At 47.9% G+C, this 21782-nt stretch overlaps 1 long non-coding RNA gene across 7 annotated transcripts in view; it reads left to right on the top strand.

Moving 5' to 3' along the window:
- Positions 1–21782, top strand: part of LOC147438563 (uncharacterized) — a 104787-nt gene that overhangs the window by 225 nt on the left and 82780 nt on the right. For all 7 annotated transcript variants that reach the window (XR_015184507.1, XR_015184506.1, XR_015184503.1 and 4 more), the window contains exons 2-3: positions 73–242; positions 354–427. This is a non-coding gene — a long non-coding RNA (uncharacterized LOC147438563). The remainder of the gene's footprint in view (positions 1–72; positions 243–353; positions 428–21782) is intronic.

Below are 21782 nucleotides of genomic sequence, written 5' to 3'. Positions count from 1 at the left end.
TACCTATGAGGGTGGGTTTTGTATCCAAATGATAGGGGCAGGCAATGAAATTTCCATTTGGGTGACCTGCAGCACGTTGACGATGAGAGACCCTAACCTGAAAATGAGTGGAAATCAGCCTAGCGCTGCTTGAGACGCTAGCTCGGGCAAGCCATTGAATGGAAGGGCCTTGTCTTCTTCAACGATGATTTCTATCTCTCCCAGAATAAATCTGTAAGCCATAGCTGCACTTTTCAACTCAGGTAAAACATATTACCGAAAGGAGAGACAATACTACTGTAATCTTTGGAAATAAAAAGAAGAAGTTGCGCCTTTTAATGTCATGTGGTGATTTCTATCGTTCCTACCCGCAGGTGAAGAATAGAAATCAATGGAGACTTGAAGAGTTCATTAGACCAGGAATTTTCTCATCTCTTATGCATCGCAGGTAGGCTCCCATGCTTGTGCGAGTTATGAAGGAGGTAGAGGTTCTTTTTGAAAAGCTTGATGCTATGACAGCCAGTGTTTGGGAAAAAAGTGTCTTAGCTTAGCCTTGAGCCAGTTAGAAATTCAAATATCTGGTTGAGAGGAGCAGGATCAGGAAAAAATCCGGTTTGAGTTTGAGTGAATTTAGTTAAAGTATGTATTGATTTAAAGTCTATTCTGCAGAAGCTCCTGTCGAGAATTTCCTTAAAGTGATTTATGTCTGCTTGGGAAAAAAGATTGTTCCTGAACATTGATGGCTCACATTGTCTAGATTTCTACCAATTTTAGGATTCTGGGAGTGGAATGTGATTGACAAGATAATTGCCTAAGCGCATAGCATTGCCTTTGGTGGTAGCTTTCTTGAAACCTTTTTGTGCCACTCATATTGCCCGACTAATATGTTATGGTACCTCAAACATAACATCTTCTCGCCTTTTTGTATGGGAAACCGAAAGCACTATAGAAGATGATTAATTCTGGATGTTAGAAAGACCATGAAATGCTCGAAACACTACCCAGAAATGAAATGAAATGTTATATTAACGTCTTCAAAAGGCCAAAATGACCTACGAGACCAATCTGATACAAAATAGTGAATCTGATACCATGTCTGGGTACAAAAAGACTAGAACAAAAATACTACTACTACTAGAATCCATCCTCATCTGCACTCTGGATGTTTAGAGAGTATGGCTCGAATCCTCTGCTTTAGTCTCTGTCGATGCTGTGTAGCCCCTCTCCGCAATCGTGGCCGTATGTATCTCCATAGCTCTAGTGCTTGGTCGATGAGAGTGCCGATAGTGGTTGAATGAGTGGGGGCCGAGCTCTATAGTGATGGTTGCTCCTCTGGCTGTCCCATATCTAGTGAAAAGAAATCTGTAATTTGTCTCTGGGATTGTCTCTCTCTAGCTCTCTCCAGTAAAGTGTCTCTATATTTGTGTAACTCAAGTAGATATAGCCCAAGACATCTCTGATCCTCATAACTGATGACCCTAGAGAAAAGGACCGAAACCCTCTCTGAATAAGTAGTGGAAACGGCCCCAAATCCAATAGTACATTGTGCAATGACATATGCAATGTAGCTTTGTCTCCGGCTCTAGCTGGCATAAGCGGCATATCCTGCTGTCTATTGATATCCCTTTGAATCTACCAGTTTCAATCTCCAGCTGATGAAGATATGCGTCTTTGACCAATGGCACACCGCAAACCATGAGACATATGTCTATCCACGTAGCTGGGTCGAATCACAAACCCATCTCCTGTGAGGTGGAGAAGATGCTCTCTATAGAAAGCCATCTTCGTGCCCAACTCTTGTGGCGGCTCTATCCATGTCCTCTTGGTATCCAGTTGGATCAGGTCCTGATGAATGAGTCTATTAATCTCCACCCGTGTAAGAGACATCGAGGGTGTTTGAAGAGAGTACTTGAGAGGGGGCAGCCTGTCCATGGTGAAGCCATGCATCTGAAATCATGATGTCATTTGTGCATACCAGCATGAAGTGTCCCCTTGAAGAGTTAACTGTCTCGAAGACTCAAGGTGTTGCTAATTGGAACTATTTTCTTATTTTTAATGATTAATCTCTTTTTTAGGATATTTTATTGTGTGCACTAAGAACTGTTAAAAGATTGTAGCTACAGGAACTGCCATCAAGAACGGACAACTCTGATGTGTCATTTGATGGGTGACGGTAAACATCGCGAAGGAGTTTCCGTAAGTTCGGTAGAAAGGGCCTGGTTACGAGTGCCCCTGATGCGTCACATGATGGGTGACGGGTGCATCAGTAAGGGGGCATTCCGTAGGCTAAGGAGGAAATCCGAACTGAGTAAGAAAGTACGCGTAAGAACGCAAGCACAAGAATAAAGATGGGTTCAATGAAGCTTTTTACGAAAAGCAGGAACAGTCGCGGGAGGACAGATGTTTTCCCGCGAGGAGTCTGTGTCTGCATTGCATCTGTGTCGTGTCCTGCACCCGAGGACGCCTGGAATGTGTTTGTGTAGCATTGTTTTCATTAACTAAGTGAGTTTTTAAAGTTTGAACAGGTTCACACTTTATTTTATTAAAGTGGCCGGTCACTTTTAAGTGACCAGGCCTTTATTAATAAAATAAAGCAAGTCCCTCAAAAAAAGACAGCGCTAAAAAGCTACGCAGGGGGGGGCTGAATTTGCGATCTCTCTCTCTCCTCTCTCTAGGAGCGCAAGGCTCTACTTTTTGGACCCCTATTCCCGTCGGGTGTCAGACCCTACAAAAGGGTAGCAAGCGTTCAGTTTCCAACATACCGGAAGCAGCATAAAGCACTAGCGCTGGGATTCTGGAGCAGAGACTGGCGACGGAAACTGCAAGTGTTCGTGTGACGACTGAGTACGGAGGTCGCTTTTCCGAGTAAGGAGCGACAGGTATACAGTGTTGATACGCATTGAGAATTGTTGCTTTGTGTGGTTTGTTTTGCAGGAACCTCCCGTCTTACGGGAAAGTACGGCTTTACGCCTAAGTCCCTTACGGGAAAGTACGGCCTCGTGCCTAAGTCCCTTATGGGAAGGAACGGCCTTGTGCCCAAGCCCTTTACGAGAAAGCACGACCTTCGGGTCTAAGATTACAGAACGGAGGGGTTTCCTCGGGTTCTCGTGCTTGTATAAGAATTCTCCCTGAATAAAAGAATACTCTTAACGGGGGGGGGGACCAGCCCATCTTCTGGTCCCCAATACTGTGTCGATCTTCTCCCTTCTCTCATGTTTGCAAAGTATTATAATTTTCAGATTTTCTAAGTGCTCGTGCACGCTCCCGTTTTGTGACAGTGGCATCAGAGCTCGGACTCCTCTCTTTCTCTGCAAAGAAGGACGATTCCGGGAAGAACGGGAAGAACCATGTCGAGCCAAGGGAGAAGCGTTGAAGAGGAGCTTCAACAAGTGCAAGCTCAGCTTGCGGAGTTGCAACAAATCTTACTGTTGCCAGACGTCCAAAAGCTTTTGGGCGGAATGAAGAAAACGAATGGAACTGATGCAGCCAAGCATCTAGACAACGCTGTTGGCGTGAGACCACATGAGGCAAGAGAAGAAGAACGTGCCGAGGTGCACAAAGGATCTTCGGATCGGAATGAACGGCCTACTTCAAGGAAAGGCCAGGAAAAAGCGCTCTCTTTGCTAGACGAGAGCAAGGACATCTCTATCTCATCTCCATCTTACTCTCCTGACTATACTTCTACTTCTCGATCATCTCGTCAGAAGAAGGAAGCCGCTACTACTGCCACTACCCTACATCAACCTAAAGATAAGCCTCGATTCAAGAAGCATGGTCGCAAGTCCCAACATCGCATGAGAGTCTTCAAATCGGGCGATAAGGACATCAAGTTCGAAACCTACAACGGACGGAGAGACATCTCCAAAGCACTGTCCTTCATCAGACAGTTTGAAGTCGCCTTTACCAATGGGCACTTCACAAAAAGATCCAAATTACGCCATGTGGGGATGCACCTCAAGGAAACGGCAAGTAATTGGTGGTTAGCCAAGATTCTGGAAGGTTCACAGGCCAGAACTTGGGAGAGCTTCAAATCTGAATTTTATGAACAATTTCTGCAACCTGACTTCGAGCAGGACATACGGAAGGAATGGGACTGGCTTGCCCAGAAGGAACATGAAAGAGTAACGACCTATGTGGACAAGTATTGGTCGGTTCTTTTGAAGGTCACTCCCTTCATGAAGATTGCCGACGAGGAAAAGAAACGAAACTTCGAAGCGGGTCTCCAACCGCAGCTTCGAAAGAGTATGAAGGTGTATCCGCATGATACTCTTCGGAGGATGATGGAGTCAGCAATCATTGCTGAGGATTTGCACTCAATTGGGACGCCCAGAAAGATGGAGCATAGCACTTACCGTGCAAGACAAAGAGGGGTCTACGATGACCAAGGGGGCCAAGGAAGAAAACGTCCTCCATGTAGGGACGATGATCATTCTAAGAAGCCAGAGGGCACTGGCAAGCGAACGAAGTATCTTTCTCCTACTCAACTTCAAACTTTCAGAGAGGAAGGAAGATGCTTCTACTGTGGCGAGAAAGGACATATGAAACCGGATTGCCCGCTAAAGCAGCAACGGCAAGAACAAGCCTCTACGAGGCAAGAGAAAGCAAGGAAGGAACCCGCACCGCCAAGCTCGAACTCAATCCGAGATGTTCAAGGAAACACAGAAATGGAGAAAGGGAAGCGTCAACTTCTGAAGGGCTGGGGGTCTTTGAACAACCAGCGAGTACTGATTCTTTATGATCCAGGATCCACAGATAACTTCATCTCCCTGGATACTGCAGAACGTTTGTGCCTCACACCGGCTCAGCTTGGCACACCGGTTACATCCGGATCGACATTCGAGGGGTTGACAACCAATGCAACTCCCGTGCAAGGACAGCTCAATCTTCGGATCGGCGAGTACAAGGAGCGCGAATCACCCATCGAGGGATGTGATATCATCTTGGGTATGCCATGGCACTTCCACATGACACCTATTCCCGATTATGTGGAAAAGACCCTCACTTTTGATCATGGGGGTAAGAAAATAAAGATTCATGCTGATGCAGGAGATTGGCAGTTCCCAATTGTAAGCCATATCTCCATTAAGAAAGAAATGAAGAAGCGTGTTTCTGCTTACTTGATTTTTGCACGTGAGAAGGATAAAACTAGTAGGGATTCTCTCTCTAGTCTGGAAATTAAGCGTCTTCAATTTATTGAAAAGTACAAAGATTGTTTCACGGAAACACTTCCTGATGAACTACCTCCGGTACGCCCGGAAGATCACCGCATAGATCTCATACCGGGTAGCTCGCCTCCCAATCAACCCCCTTATCGGGTAAGTCTTGCTCAGCAAGAGGAAATTTTGAAGCAAGTCAACGAGCTTCTGGAGAAAGGGTTAGTATGGCCAAGTGCCTCACCCTACTGCTCTCCAGTTCTACGGGTGCAGAAGAAAGATGGCACGTTTCGAATGTCCATAGACTATAGGTCTTTAAACAAGATCACGATCAAGAATCGCTTTCCGATCCCTCGGATTGATGATATACTTGATAAGTTGCAGGGTGCAAGTGTCTTTAGTCTCATAGACTTAAAGAGTGGGTATCATCAGATACGGATCGCCCCTGAGGATGTCCATAAGACTGCTTTCCGCACAACCTTTGGACTATATGAATTTTTGGTAATGCCTTTCGGCTTGACCAATGCTCCTGCGACATTTAATTGCATGATGGACCGCATTTTCAGCCCGTATCGAGCTTTTACGGGAGTATTCTTTGACGACATACTCATCTTCTCTAAGTCAGAAGAGGAACATCGGAAGCACTTGGACTTAGTGTTTCAAGAATTGCGAAAGCATGAGTTGCATGTGAATGCAAAGAAGAGCGAGTTCTTTCTCTATGAGATACACTATCTCGGCCATATAGTCTCTCACAATCAAGTGAGTATGGATCCTGCCAAGATCCGAGTGGTCGAAGATTGGCCTATTCCCACTACGGTATATGATGTACGTAGCTTTCTGGGATTATGTTCCTATTATCGAAGGTTTGTCCGAGGATTTGCTCATGTAGCAGGACCACTTCATGATTTGACAAAGAAGAAGATTCCTTTCAGATGGGGATCGAGACAACAAGGAGCTTTTGATCGGCTCAAGTACTTGCTAAGCCATGGACCTATTTTGATAGTGCCTGACTTAAGGAAACCATTTGAGGCTCACTGCGATCCTTCAGGCGATTGCATTGGAGCAGTGTTAAACCAAGAAGGCCATGCAGTGGCTTACGAAAGCAGACGGCTTAAGGATGCAGAGTTGCATGCATCAATCTATGAAAAGGAACTCACGGCTGTGATTCACGCCTTATCCAACTGGAAGCACTATCTTCTAGGAGCGGATTTTGTGATCAAGACTGATCACCAGAGTTTGCGGTATTTTCTTACGCAAAGGAAACTATCTGAGAAGCAGATGAGATGGGCAAACTTTTTGTCTATGTTTCACTTCCAAATCCTTCACACGACTGGGAGTAAGAATGTAGTCGCAGACGCATTGCCTAGGCGGCCAAGGGTGAACGCTATCACTTCGGTGTATCACCAAGAATTAGAAGCACTATCGGATTTATATCCGAATGATCCAGACTTCTCTACCATTTGGGGAAAGCTACATCGTGGAGAGAATGAGTTTCCCTATTCCATTCGGGACGGTTATCTCTACCACCATCAAGCCATATGTGTGGCGGAACCATTAAGAAAGAAGATCATGGATGAAGCACACACTTCGTTTTATGCGGGACATCGGGGTATTCTCCCTACGACCTTAGCAATGGAAAGATATTTCTTTTGGCCTAGCCTTAAAGCAGACATTGATAAGTATGTCAGGGAATGCTTGGTTTGCCAAAAAGTGAAGTATGATCGGCATAAGACGCCTAGGTTGCTACAACCTTTGCCTGTGCCTAATGAACCTTGGGAAAGTATTGCCATGGACTTCATCATGGACCTCCCTAGAACTCAGACTGGAAATGACGCGATCTGGACTATTGTGGACAGGTTTAGCAAGCAAGCACACTTTATACCAGTCAAGAAAACGATCAAAGCAGATCATATGGCTAGGGTCTTTCTAGCATAGATCTTTAAGCATCACGAATACCTAAGTCTATTGTGAGCAATCGAGATCCTCGCATGACAGGAAATTTTTGGCGTGCCTTGATGGATATCTTTGTACGAAGCTGAATTTTTCATCTGCCTACCATCCTCAAACGGACGGGCAAAGTGAGATAGCCAATTCCACAGTATTGGATATGTTAAAAGCTTATGTGTCAGACCGGCAATCTGACTGGGAGAAATATTTGCCTCTTGTCTAGTATGCGTATAACAATACCATACACTCATCGACAGGGAAAGCACCTTTTGAGATTCTCTATGGTAAGCCTTTGCTTCCACCCATCCTTTTAACTAAGGATAAAATCTTTGCAGCATATGAATTTGTCCGGGACTTGGACACAGCCTACGGGCAAGTTAGGAGAGCTATTCTACGCTCTCAGGAAAAGCATAAGAAAGCTGCAGACAAGCACAGAAGGAATCTAGACTTAACAGTCGGACAGTTAGTCTTACTCAAGTTTGAGAAGGCAAGACTTAAGAAACAAGCGTCTCATAAGGGGAAGGTGGTAAAACTTTCTACCCGTTACTATGGGCCGTTTAAGATCACTGAGCGAGTAAATGATGTCACTTTCCGATTAGAGCTACCGCCTAATTGGAAGATCCATAATGCTTTCCATGTCAGTTTACTCCGGCCGTATGTGGGACCGCCTCCGAGCCAGCCTAGTGCTGAGGAACCTCCTGAGGTTGAGCAAACAGAAGAAATACTCCAACCGGAGGAGATAGTAAGTCATCAGGAGCGGTCTCTCAAATCCGGAAAGATAACACGGAAGTATTTGGTTAAGTTTAAGAACTATTCGAATGGAGTTGCTCAGTGGATGACGCAGGAGGAATTGGCAGCTTATCCCGAGATACTGGAGGTATATGTTCAAGCACTACAGTTGAGGTCAACTGTTCAGAAGCCAGAGGGATGTTGCTAATTGGAACTATTTTCTTATTTTTAATGATTAATCTCTTTTTTAGGATATTTTATTGTGTGCACTAAGAACTGTTAAAAAGATTGTAGCTACAGAAACTGCCATCAAGAACGGACAACTCTGATGTGTCATTTGATGGGTGACGGTAAACATCGCGAAGGAGTTTCCGTAAGTTCAGTGGAAAGGGCCGGGTTACGAGTGCCCCTGATGCGTCACATGATGGGTGACGGGTGCATCAGTAAGGGGGCATTCCGTAGGCTAAGGAGGAAATCCGAACTGAGTAAGAAAATACGCGTAAGAACGCAAGCACAAGAATAAAGATGGGTTCAATGAAGCTTTTTACGAAAAGCAGGAACAGTCGCGGGAGGACAGATGTTTTCCCGCGAGGAGTCTGTGTCTGCATTGCATCTGTGTCGTGTCCTGCACCCGGGGACGCCTCGAATGTGTCCGTGTAGCATTGTTTTCATTATCTAAGTGAGTTTTTAAAGTTTGAACAGGTTCACACTTTATTTTATTAAAGTGGCCGGTCACTTTTAAGTGACCAAGCCTTTATTAATAAAATAAAGCAAGTCCCTTAAAAAAAGGCAGCGCTAAAAAGCTACGCAGGGGGGGGGGGGCTGAATTTGCGATCTCTCTCTCTCCTCTCTCTAGGAGCGCCAGGCTCTGCTTTTTGGACCCCTATTCCTGCCGGGTGCCAGACCCTATAAAAGGGTAGTAAGCGTTCAGTTTCCAACATGCCGGAAGCAGTAGAAAGCACTAGCGCTGGGATTCTGGAGCAGAGACTGGCGACGGAAACTGCAAGTGTTCGTGTGACGATTGAGTACGGAGGTTGCTTTTCCGAGTAAGGAGCAACAAGTATACAGTGTTGATACTCATTGAGAATTGTTGCTTTGTGTGGTTTGTTTTGCAGGAACCTCCCGTCTTACGGGAAAGTATGGCTTTACGCCTAAGTCCCTTACGGGAAAGTACGGCCTCGCGCCTAAGTGCCTTACGGGAAGGAACGGCCTTGTGCCCAAGCCCTTTACGGGAAAGCACGACCTTTGGGTCTAAGATTACAGAACGGAGGGGTTTCCTCGGGTTCTCGTGCTTGTATAAGAATTCTCCCTGAATAAAAGAATACTCTTAACGGGGGGGGGAGCAGCCCATCTTCTGGTCCCCAATACTGTGTCGATCTTCTCCCTTCTCTCATGTTTGCAAAGTATTATAATTTTCAGATTTTCTAAGTGCTTGTGTACGCTCCCGTTTTGTGACACAAGGGCCAGTGTAGCCTCCGGGTGCAGCATATACTGACGTACTAGGGGGGAAGTAGCATATCGCAATGTATAGAAATCGGCCTGTGTCAGCTCTGAGCCTCACCCACACGTATCTAGCACGATCATCTCTCTGTACAATATGTAGTAGTGGCTGTAACTCCTCCTTGAATAGCACTGCTACTCCTCCTGAACCTCTACTCCCATGCTTAGATCTCGTGACTGTCCTGTGGGCTGTCTACCATCTGTATCCCACCACATGTGGCATAAGCTGTCGAGGGGCCTGATGAGTCTTTGAGAAGAAAACAACGTTCTTGTCTCTGAAACTGTCCTCAAAGGCACCAACGTCCAACGTCATAGATCCATTACAATTCCAAGTAGCCATCTTCAGTGTGGTTCCATAGGTCTCACACCATCATGTAGAGTGCCGCTCTACAATCACCACCCGACCATCTCTGTAAAAGGCCGTCTTTCCCTTCTCCCTTGTCGCCATAATCTCTGGCATTACCTCTCTCATATGTGCAAGCTCTGAGAGAGTGAGATTATCACTGAAAAAAATAACTGTCTTCTTGAGAGTAGACCTCTTTTTCAGGAATTTCTTCTTGTCTTCCAAGGAGGGGAAGCGTAGTATGAGAGCTCTTTCTTTGGAAGATTCTCCCGGGCCATCACTCTTCTTGCCCACTCTCCATGCCTTTGTGTGAAGGCTTGTCCACCCCCATCATTGATGTGAGGATTGTGACCTTTTTCCACATTGTTTATGTCCTTGAGGCCGGTTACCCTCACATGTAGAGCCCGCATCCCCGTCCTTTGTTCCTCTTCGAGGGTCATGTTAATAAGAGTGGGTGTACAAGGAGCTTCTTTATCTTTCCCTTTCTTGGTGACCTCAATCCATTTTTCGGCCTCCTGTACTTTCTTTTGTGCTGCGGAGATGATCGCGGCCCATGACTTCCTCTCCTCATCTTCCTTGATAACCCGTATTTCTTCTCTCATGGTAATGAATTCTTCCATCATGGATGGCTGAATTTCGCCTTCTTTGAGCCGCCCACCTTTTGTTGCAAGAAGTTCACCTTGGAGAGTTCGGATTGTGGCTTCTTGTGAAGCCTCTTGCTCTTCAACACGAGAAATTCTTTCGCATAGGTTCTTCTTCTCCTCTTTCCATTCCTCCATCTTTTGAAGAAAGGTTGCCTCCATCTCTTTTTTCCACTCCTTCACTTCAACTTCAAGTGTTGATATCCGCTTATTGGTGATCGAGAACTTCATGTTGAGAGGGAGGCAGGCTATAGCCACTGGGGAGGCCATGTGAAAGGGGGTCAATGGGTAGCCCAATGGAGGGAGACCATGAGTGTCACAAGACGGGCACCACATGCCAATAGAAAAGAACAGATTGAACAGACTTTTAGCACTTCATTAACAACTGAACTGAGAGAGAGAGAGAGAGAGAGAGAGAGAGAGAGAGAACACGCGACACGGAGTGGCGGAATTCCACCCATATTGGCCCCAAACCTTGGCGCCCCTTTCGGTATTTCTTTATATTGCATCAACATAGTACAAGCCGGTACTCCAGACTCTGCACCTTCTCCAGGAAGCATGCTAGAGAATGAGCCCTAACCTCATATTTAAAGGCCCTAGGCCCCAAATGCAGTTACAGTGAAAAGCCTTTAAACTCAAAAGCATTTGGTTCAAAAAGCAAAGCCAAAAAGTTGCTAGCGTAAATCACAGAAATCCGTACAGTTGCCACGTCATCAGCTAGCGCAAAATGCGGAAATGTGTACAGCCTGCCACGTCATCATGTCAGCGCAATTTTCGGAAGTTGCCACGTCATCAATTGCGTGTCCTGCTTTATTTTAATCTTTATGTCACTTGGGGCCCCATCGGACGGGGTCCCCATAAGTTGGTAGGAATTCTTCTTCTTCTGTACTTGTTCTTCTTAGGGTTTAGGCCTCTCGGCCGACATCTGTAAGTTGGCTCTATTCTTTAGGGCTTTGACACGTCAGCAGTTTGTTACAATGAGAGAGACTAAAACAACCACAAAAAAAAAAAAAAAAAAAAAACCTCTAAAAGACAACAAGAAATGCTTGTGAAACCCTAAAAAACAGAGAAAATCAGCTTCGGAACTTAAAAAACAGCAAAACACATACTTGAAACCTTAAAAAACAGTGGCAAAACCCTAAAAAATGGACAAAAATAGTTTCGGAACCCTAAAAAAGAGCAAGAAATAGTGATGAAACCCTAAAAAACAGCAAAAAACAGTCACAAAACCCGAGAAAACAGCAAAATAACAATTTGAAAACCCTAAAAACAGCAAAAAAGAGGTGGCAAAACCCTAAAAACAATGAGAGAGTCCAAACCCATAGAGAGAGAGAGAGAGAGAGAGAGAGAGAGAGAGAGAGAGAGAGAGAGAGAGAGAGAGAGAGAATGATGGGCAATAAATAAGCCCCTTTCTCAGTATAAACCTTCCCCTTTGTTTATGTCCCAACACAACAGTTGTTATTTTAGCCGCAAGTTATTAAGTTAGCGACATGACATTCAATCATACAATGTTTTGGATAATTCAGTGCTTGACACATTGTGCATGCGGCCCGCCATTTAAGTTCTTGAAGCCAATCGTCTGTAGACAAAGAGGAATTGGGTACTTTGGGTTCATATATGCCACACTTTGTAGGTACGTGTCGTTTCCTTGTTGGAAACCATGTAAACGCCAAATGCAAGAGAGATTTGGACAGGATGCCTTTGCCAAGTCTTTCCCACCAATTAAAACCTTTCCAATCTCTTTTTTTGAAATGGCGTTTTGTATCCTTGTACCTTGTTCCCTCCTTGCCTACCACCCACTAGAAGATGGGTTGTCATGTTTTGGACGGGAGTGCCCATTTTTAAATGGTGGTGTGTAAACTCCCATAGTCACATATTTTAGGAGAATCAAAATTTTGACAAAGCTGCACAACTTGCAATGTTCTTTGAAAGTGGATGTGTGTAATGTGTTTCTAATCTCCTAGAGGAGCTGCATAGACGCCCCGGTGTCCCCTCGGGATTGGTGGTAGGGAATGATGGTTGTTTTGTGGTTATGCCATGCTGTTTGTGAGGTAGGTTCTGTTATGCATAGTCATGTGTGCCACAGCTGGCTGGCCTTTGTGGGCTCGTAGTGGCTCAAGGTGTGTACAATTAGGATTGGCCAGTTACAAAGATGGTTGTCGCCATATAACAAGATACAACCAGAAATTAAAATAAACCCCTCAAGATCTAAGAAAGCTGAGGGGAGAAACCAATGGGACAGTAGAGGAGTAAAAAATACTAGACGGGGCGAAATAGGAAGCTGATGAGGCTGATGACTCTAACCCATGATCACACGTCTGCATCTCCAACCTCGGAGGACAAGATGAACCACTGCATCAACCCAATTGACCCAATCCATCCGGTTTGATGGGTGGTTATGTGGCTTTCTGCCATTGGGTGTGCACTTCTGCGTTGGATTGCTAAGACAAAATTCGCAAATTGCGGATCCTTCGCAAATTTTATCATCTGCTTGTGCACTCGTCAACCTGCTGTCGACGTTCCATCTCTTGAAGGTCGTACTGAGTAGGCCAGGGTGGCCCATACTCTTCCTCTGTTAAATCATCAAAATCTTCTTCTCCTCCCGCATTAGCAAATGCAAAAGAAGTCGACTGATTCTTGAATCCATAAGTGTTGTGAGAAAAGGATCGGATTTCCCGGTAGAAGAGAAATCGGCCGCTCTCTGATACCACTGTAACAAACTTGGACACCCCAAGTCTAGATTCTACCGCGACACAACAGAGATTCACTTTAAGACAGTTCACAAAAGACGACACGGCCTGGCGTAGTTCCGTCATAGTACTCGGAACGGGAATGGGGAACAGGAACGAGAGGGTCTGGAATGGGATGGGAATGGGGAGGAGGGGGGGCCGGAACGGTCGACTAAAGTAAAGCTTGAAATACCTCCATTCAGCTTAGTCCCAAATCAACTCCTAAACAATCCCAAATCTGCCCCCAACCCAAATATGTCCCCCAAACAGCCCCAAATTTGTCCCCAAATGCCTACTTTTGCATGTTCCACCCTGCGTTTCGTTGTTCCGCCTCACGTTCTGCCCCGTTCCCCCCCCCTTCGGAACACTGTTTCGGTTACACCTCGTTCCGGAACGGCGTTCTGTTCGCGACTCCGTTTTGGGAATGAGACTCGTTTGGAACGCCGTTTCGGAATGTTTGAGCTGCGTTTTGCCTGTTCCCTGTTATCTTGAGTTCTGTGCCAAGAGGTATTGGCCCCAAAGACTTGCGCCCCTTTCGGTATTTCTTTTTATATTAATCTATGTGCAAAGTACAAGGGAGTTTGGAGGAACTCACACTCAGACTCTGCGTCCAGATGCTCTGAGTAATGAGGGCCCAACAGACATATTTATTCTTACAAGGGATGCCCAAAAGCAGAGCCCTCAAAGTTTAAACTCAAAAGCTTCAACTCAAAAGCATTATGCCCAAAGGCTACTAAAAATCAGTCAGCGTAATTTTTGAAAATCGTACGGACTGCCACGTCAACCTGTCAACGCGTTTTGCGCTCGCATTTTTCCGGTTGTGCCACGTCAGCAGGGTGTGTCCAGGCTGTCCGAGGACCAGCCATGTTACCAGTTTGTGACAATTGGCATGGACCACCTTCCTAGGGAGAGTGAATCTAGGACGGGCCAAACGGATGCATTGTACCGATGCGTCTATGACCTTGACGCAGAAACCTCAACCCTAAAACCCGTCACAAGAACCCTCATGTAAAACCTGTACTCTAAATTTGATCATGGGAGATCTCTCTGGACCGAGAAAAATGTGACGTCCAACAACAACTGTAGGAAAAACATGTCAACACAAAGTGGCCAACTCCTCAAAGAAACATCTGGAGGTCTCCATGGACCAAGGCAAAGAATTTGTGTAGGCAGCAGATACACGGACATTTGTTGGTCATGCAAAACCTGCTGAATCGTCAAATTCCTTTGGAAACTGAGGAGACTCACTCTCTTGCTCACCCCCAATATTGCTTGCTATAAGAGGCACCTACAATAGGATCCCCAAGGAGTCCAAAGTCTGCTGAATTGGCCTATTGTGGGGCAAGTTAGGCTGATCTTGAACTGCCTTTGATTGATGATCTTAGTGGTCTATCCGTCTATCTAGCTGCCTTGGGACGTCCTCTCGATCAACCGCTCCTCATGAGGTCTATCTGGAGGCTGCTCTGCCTCATCCAACCTTTGTCTCACTACCCATTTGTGCTCTTGCCTACCTGTCTAGACGCCTTTGCCTCCATTTCTCATCAACACTCTGCTGCTGTTGATTGTGACCCCTCTAATCTCTATCATGTTGTCATGCGGGGTCTTGTTGTTGTCAGCTACTGGGTGTGTTGTGGCTGTGGGGGCCGTCCTCTTTTGCGACAGGTCTCTTTGTTGTCACCTTCTAGGGTGGGCTCTAGGGAAATTCCCCTAGTTGTCCCATCTCATGATATCTTAGCATTGGTTCCGTCTGCCTGTAAACATGATCCACAGTGAACGTAACACCCCTATCCACTCAAATGTTGGTGTTGTAGTTTTAGGGAGAAGGCCATGGCGGCCACACTCACATACGACCGCGTGCGCGCGTGTGCACACACACACACACACACACACACACACACACAGAGAGAGAGAGAGAGAGAGAGAGAGAGAGAGAGAGAGAGAGAGAGAGAGAGAGAGAGAGAGAGAGAGAGAGAAAGAAAGAAAGATTTTTAATGTCTATGTCAGGCCGAAATCGGCCTATGAGACAAATCAAATGTACATGGTGTGTATGTCATCCGTCTATCGGAAAGACAAATGAAACAAAACTGATACAAAACTGAACTGAATGTAGGTAATGGAGTATCTGAGGAGGGATGGAGCTCTATCTCTAGGGGTATATGCATGTCTATATGCTCAAGGTAGTACAATCATGAGAATGCATCAAGCTATCTAGCTCCATCCTGTACAAATGAGGGGATGTAAGATGTGGTACATGGGCGGGGCTGGTGCCAAGGCTACCCGGATGAAAGCTGTCGGGTCGGCCCTCATCTGAGCTACTCGCTCCTCAGTGGCACGGCGCTCCCGGGCTCGGATCTCCTCGATCTGTCGGTGGTGGGAGCTCGCGCCCCTGTAGCCTGTGACTCGTGGTCGTCGTCTAGCTCGGCTCACCTCCGCCTGTGGGAGTGTCACTCCTCTCTGAGTATCTGGTGAGGTAGGGGTGGCAATCCTCTGAAAGAAGTCTGTGAGCTGCGACTGTCTCCCCTCTGTCTGTGTAGTTGTGCGTGGCTGTAGTAGTGTGTCCCGATGGCTCTGTATCTCTAGTAAGAAACGTCCGAACTGTCTCTGATCTCGAGAGTCCATGATCTCTCGGAGAGTGGGCTGTCCTCTGAATAAGGCCTCATACCTGCCTTTGATCTCAGTGTATGCTTTGCATCTACATACAAAGTGCTCCTCACTCTCCACCTCCTCTGTGCAGGCTCTACAGACTCGCTCCTCCCTGGGAACACCAGTATGTCTCCCGATCTCAATCTCTAACCTGTGTGAAGCCACTCTCAGTTGACCAATCGCCACCCGTGAGCTATGTGGCATATATGTGTCCATATAGCGTGGTCTCTGTATGAACCCCCCAGACAATATGGTGAGAAACTGGTCTCTGTAATCTGACATCCTCGTCCCCAAGCCAGGTGACTCCCAGACTCTCCTAGTGTATAGCTGCCACAGATCCTGTCTCAATACCAAGTTTCTCTCACTGCGAGAGAGGTGAACAGATGGTGAGTGGGGGTCGTACTGGAATGGTGGTAGGCTCTCCATGTCAAGACCGTGTCCCTCAAACCATGCTCTGACCTGTGAGTACCAAGCTCTCTCATGCCCACTCTCTGATAGCTGTATAGCTGCCTCAAATGCTCTACGAGTAAGTCTGTCAGGAGGTAGCTCTCTCATCCTCTGGATGAAGCAGACTGTCTGGAATAATGCCTCTACAACCATAGGTTGGGTGGAGGAGGCATAGGCCATGCTCGACCTCGGCTGAGTAAAGAGAGGCTAGCTCATGTGTGAAATGGATGGTGGTGTGTGGAGTGTGTGCTGTGGAGCTGTGTGGGATGGTATCTCCGGTGATGGAGAAAGAGAGGTATGTGTGGTCGGCTCCGATGGGTATGGGTGGAATGGTGAAGGATGTGATAAGGTGTGTAGCCTCCCTGGGTCCCAGAATATAGTCGACTGTACTCCCCCCTCCCTCTGTAACTCCATGTGGCATACAAGTCAGGCCCCCTGAGGTGGGCCACTGGGCCATCCCGTTATAAATAACGAGACGGTGCTGGGAGCCAAGTCGAAGTAGGTGTCGTTCGTAGGCTGTGACTGGAGCTCTGTCTGCTGTATCTCTCATAGTAGCCTCCTCATCTAGAGTGTGTAGTGCCTCTGGGTCCTCGTGGTCATATGCCTCACACTGCTCACTGCGCGTACGAGCATTGAAGTCTCCCATAAGGAAGACTTCACCCAGTGTGGAGTACTCCATAATCTCCTCCGTGAGGCATGCGTACGGTGACTCCTGCTCAATAGGGGCAAATCTGGAGCCTGTGGGAGCAAAGTAGCAAAGGGCAATGTAGACGATCCTGTCTCGTGAGAGCTCGAGGCGAATCCACATGTATCGGGCCTGTGGGTCCCGGGCAACAATCTGTAGTCTGAGAGAGAGACGACGCTTAGATATTGTCATGAGGACGTGGCAACTGCTAACCTTAGTTGTTGGTTTCTTTCCAATGATTTTTGTTTTATTTTTGAGATCCTCTTTTTGAAGTTGCAAATGGTCAGACATTGTATGGCCAATGTGAACGGTAGTTTCATCTGCAGACGGGGAAGTTGGTCGACACTGGAATTCGTATAGTAAGAGGATGTCTAGGCTCAGTGCAAGGTCATGTAGGTCCCCCCGTCGCACTTAGCAAGTTGGTGGATACTAGGAAGAGAACTCAATAAAGGCATAAAATCAAGGTGGGATCACCAACAGAAAGTATCCGACAGTTGGGCCACATTGCACTTTTGGATGCGGTCCCAATGAGGGTAGATGGTCAGATGACCAGTGGGAGTCCAACGGAAGCATACTTCAAAATTTAGGGAACTGCTATTTTGGGCCGTGAAATGTGTTCGCATCATTTTTTTTTCTCGAGAAAAGGATCCTCCTATTAGTTACTGAAACTGCCCATAGGGCTACAACCACCTCTCCAAGAGAGGGCTACAACAACCATGATGGGAGACTCTCCCAATGAAAAAACCAGCATATGTACAATGGGGCTAAATCAAGAAATGGTGGGAGGGAAAAGCCACACAAGTGGTCGGTAATGCCATCGAGTACTCCCTGGACCATGGTGTAAAAAGGCCCAGGACGCCAGAGTCGAAGGAAAGCCTCTCTGCGCTCCCGCATGCGGTCGGAGCTGCCCTGTGGTCCCTCAAACTGTCCTCTGAGAGTATGGATCAGCTCTAGCCAAAAATCGCGAACAGTCTCTGCTGGTGGCACATGGCGAGCCTCAAAGATGCGGAAGCAACGTGCCCGCCAGTTGAACCAGAGTGTCAGGCCACTGATGAGCTCCCAACTCTCCTCTCTCTCACTGCACCACTCCTGTGGAGTAAGCTCTGTAGCAGGCTGGAGTGTAGGTCGCCCCTCCTGCATCACTATCATCCTGCTGGTGGAAGATAGCTCAAACTGAAGTGCCGGTCCTGTGAGGGTGGACCAAGCTGCTGCTCCCCAAGTGTACTATCGAGCCGTGGAGAGAGCAGGCATCAGCCGAAGAACTCGTAGCCACACCTGCTGGGCCGAGGGATAGTCCCAAAGACAGTGACGCTGACTCTCCACAAGATGGTCACAAGCTGCACGCGGCCGAGAGACCACTATGCACGAGCCAACTTCCAACTACTGTAGCTCTGTGTGCGACCAGCCACTGAAACAAGGTGACTCGCCTCGGCTGTCTGGAGCCCCACAACCTCTCCCAGAAGGCTGCCAAGAACTCAGCTGTGAGACCCTCCTCCTGCCAATGAGGTGTTGCAGCGGGGCGGGCCTCTCTTTGTGCTGCTAGTATATGACGTCCCAGTCGAACAGTGTACTGAAAGAAAGGGACTCCTGGGTGGTCTGCAAAAGAGAAGGGGTCCCTCCAGAGCCACTCACCAGGATCCCACTGTACTCGTGCCAGTGGACAACACTCCCAAGCCCACAGCCTCCAGTGTCCAGTCTCAAGAGCTACTGGGTCAGGATCTATGACACAAGTCCTCCCACAGATGCCCACTACTCAGATCCTTTGAAAATAGCACTCTGCCACCTGCGGGGCCTCTACTGCAACTCGCTGTAGGCGTCCCCCACCCTGAAGCTCGAAGAAAAGGGATGGAACAGTCTCTGAGCAGGCCTTGACGGAGATGAGAACCTCCAGTCGTGTGAAGGTTCCCATCCACCTGGGTGCTAATGGCTCGAGAGGCGTGAGCCACTCAGCTGGAACTGCCTCTGAGATGTCCTGGCACATGCTCTGCACCCCTCTCATGCCCTGTTGCTGGAAACCTCGCACCTTCTCTGACAAGCCTGTGAACTCTAACCAGTCACCTAAAGAGCGCGTTGGACCCGTTGCCATGGGACCCCAGGAAACATGAGGCCGATTACCAACCAAGTGGCCTCTCTGAGTGCTAACCATGGGGTTCCAGACAAGGGGTTGCCGTAGGCGCTCCTCCGTGCAAGTAGGCTGTCTCTGCTCCAGGCCTCGTTGCAAGAGCTCCCAAGATCAAAGCAGACTCACAGCGAAACGGTCCTCCAGTCTCTTGCTCAAACCAACTCTATGCATCTCTGTGAAGATCCATCTGGTCGAAGGTTTCCAGGGGCCTCCTGCCTGAGGCACCTTAGCACGAAGCCGCTGTAGCAAGAGCTCCTTCCAGGGCTTCTCACCTGGAAGAAGTCCTTTGACGATGAACTTCCCAAGAAGGGCTCTGCTCTGCTGTGCTGGGTCAATGATCCCAAGTCCTCCCTGTGAAGAAGGAAGAGTGATGACCTACCAAGCCACTTTGGCTCGGGCTATCTGAGTGTCACGTCCAGACCAAAGGAAGTTCTTGATCAGTCTCTCTACCTGGCTGATACAAGAACTCGAGAAGATCCAGCAAGAAGTGATGTACCACATAGTCGCCAACAATACCTGGTTGGCCACTACTACTCTGCCAGCCAAAGAAAGTCGTGCTTAGCTCCAATGTAATAACTTTCTCCTGATAGACAGGAGAAGGGGAGCAATCTGTTGCTCGGGAGACAAGTCCAAACCAACCTGACAGCCCAAGTACCGAACTGCAGTCCCTGGGGGAATCCACCTAAAACCCTCTCCTGGCATCCAATCGGGTACAGGAGCACTACCAATCGAGAAAGCCACTGTCTTTCTCCAGTTGATCAGTGCGCCCGATGCACAACAGAAGGTCTCCAGAGCCTGCTCACACCTGTGAAGGTTTGCCTCCTGGCCATCTAAGTACAAGGCCGAGTCGCCGGCAAACTCAGCGTCCAGAAGCTCATCTCCCCGAATAGGGAGTGCTAAGCCCCGTAGACCAACCTGCTGCGACACCAAAAACTTGCTCATCGCCTCCGCATAGAACAGAAAGAGGAAGGGGGCAAGAGGACAGCCCTGTCTGACCGAACGTGTGAGCATGAAGCGATCACCTCTACCTCCCGCCAAAAGTACCTGACTGTGAGCCTGTCTGTACAAAGCTGACACCCCTCTGATCCAAGCATCTGACAAGCCCATCCTGCGTAGAGTGCCCTCTAGAAAGTCCCAGTCAACTTTGTCGTATGCCTTCTTAAAATTGAGAAGAAGAATCACTAGGTCCTCACCATGGAGCCGTGCCAGGGTAGAAGCCTCCCAAAAAGTAAAGATGTTGTCAAGGATATTGCGTTACTTGACAAAACTTGTTTGAGTCCCATGTATAAGGCTCTCTAGAAGTGGCTGGATCCTCAAACTTAGAGCCCCGCAAGAATTTTGTAGGCTGAGTTGAGGATGGTGATGGGGCGCCACTGTCGAATCTCATCCAAGGAGCCACCCTCCTTGAGAATGAGGTAGATCAGGCCCTCACTCATGCTGTCAGGCATCACTCCTGTGTGCAAAATGTACTGAAAAGCACTACAGAGATCTAGGCCAAGCAGGTCCCAATACTCCAAGAAAAAACGGGGAGTCAGCCCATCCTCACCTGGACATCTATCACGGGGGAGGGCCTTGAGAGCCGTGTGCAGCTCCTCAAGCTGAAGTGGTAGCTCAAGCCTCTGATGCATCTCCTCAGTCACAAGACAAGGCATCTGTGCCCAAACCTGCTCCCTGCATGCATCCTGACGCTCTGATTGGGGCTCTGCAGACAGTAACTCACGATAAAAGTCAGTAGCAACTGCACGCATCTCCTCGGGCTCAGAAGCAACTGACCCGTCGGGCCTCCTTAACCGACTGACCTTGGCATGCGAATGTCGAGGTCCCACTGCCTCAAAGAAAGCACCCGTCACTCTGTCGCCCACCTGGGTCCACTGAGCTGCCTGTCGATGGAAAGCAAACTCATGTCGCCTCTCCTCTGTGCTAACAAGCTCCTGATGAGCCTGCTGCAGCTGCTCCTCCAACCAAGGACTGTCTGGATGTTGCTCTTGCATCCTCTGTAGCGAAGCAATGCCCCGTCTGAGACGTTGCTCCTCCTCTCTCGCTGCAGCCCGGCGAGCCAGAGACTCCTGGAGAAAAAAACGGCTAGTCTGAGCTAGGCCTGAGGCCACTCTGTCAGCAGGTGAATCCTGCCTGTCCAAGCTCTCTGTACAGAGAGCCTCTACCCGCTCTCTGAGTGCCAAGTCCAACAAGACCCTCTCTGGGATGCGAAGCATCGTGCTCCCACTCCTCTGCCTGTCTGCCACTGTGAGGATCATTGGTGCGTGGTCCGAGAAGGAAGTCCCTGCCAGAATGCCCACTGTCCCTCCCAAGTCGCTGAAATGGTCACTAGTGTAGAAGCGATCTATCCGCGATAGATTCACTCCTCCCACTCTGCGGTCCGAAGGCAAGGCTGTCTGGGGGCCTCACAAAACTAGAGTGCTGCCAAACATCCGAGACACTCAGTCATACAAAACCTCTCCCAAGCTGCTAGCGCAACTCCATGCACAGTAGCGTGGCTACCACCAATCTTGTAAGAAGGGTCCTCCAACATGTTGAAGTCCCCTCCTATGCACCAGTGTTCTACCTGCGGTAGAGACTCAACTATCTGTGACCAAAACTCTGCTCGAGCACTCGCCACATTGGGCGCATAGATGTTCAGGAAGCCCACTAGGCAACCCTGAACCTGCATAGTAATTTACTAAGCCCTACCTGGCACAATAATCCCTCTGCCCACAATGGCCTGCTGCAAAGAGTCCATATCTTGCTAATTGGACTATTTTCTTATTTTTAATGATTAATCTCTTTTTTAGGATATTTTATTGTGTGCACTAAGAACTGTTAAAAGATTGTTGCTACAGGAACTGCCATCAAGAACGAACAACTCT

Source organism: Adiantum capillus-veneris, chromosome 16 (genome assembly GCF_014529385.1).
Source record: "Adiantum capillus-veneris isolate H3 chromosome 16, ASM1452938v2, whole genome shotgun sequence".
NCBI lineage: Eukaryota > Viridiplantae > Streptophyta > Polypodiopsida > Polypodiales > Pteridaceae > Adiantum > Adiantum capillus-veneris.
The sequence above is the reverse complement of the archived record's forward strand: the minus strand, read 5'-3'. Positions and strand labels throughout refer to the sequence as shown.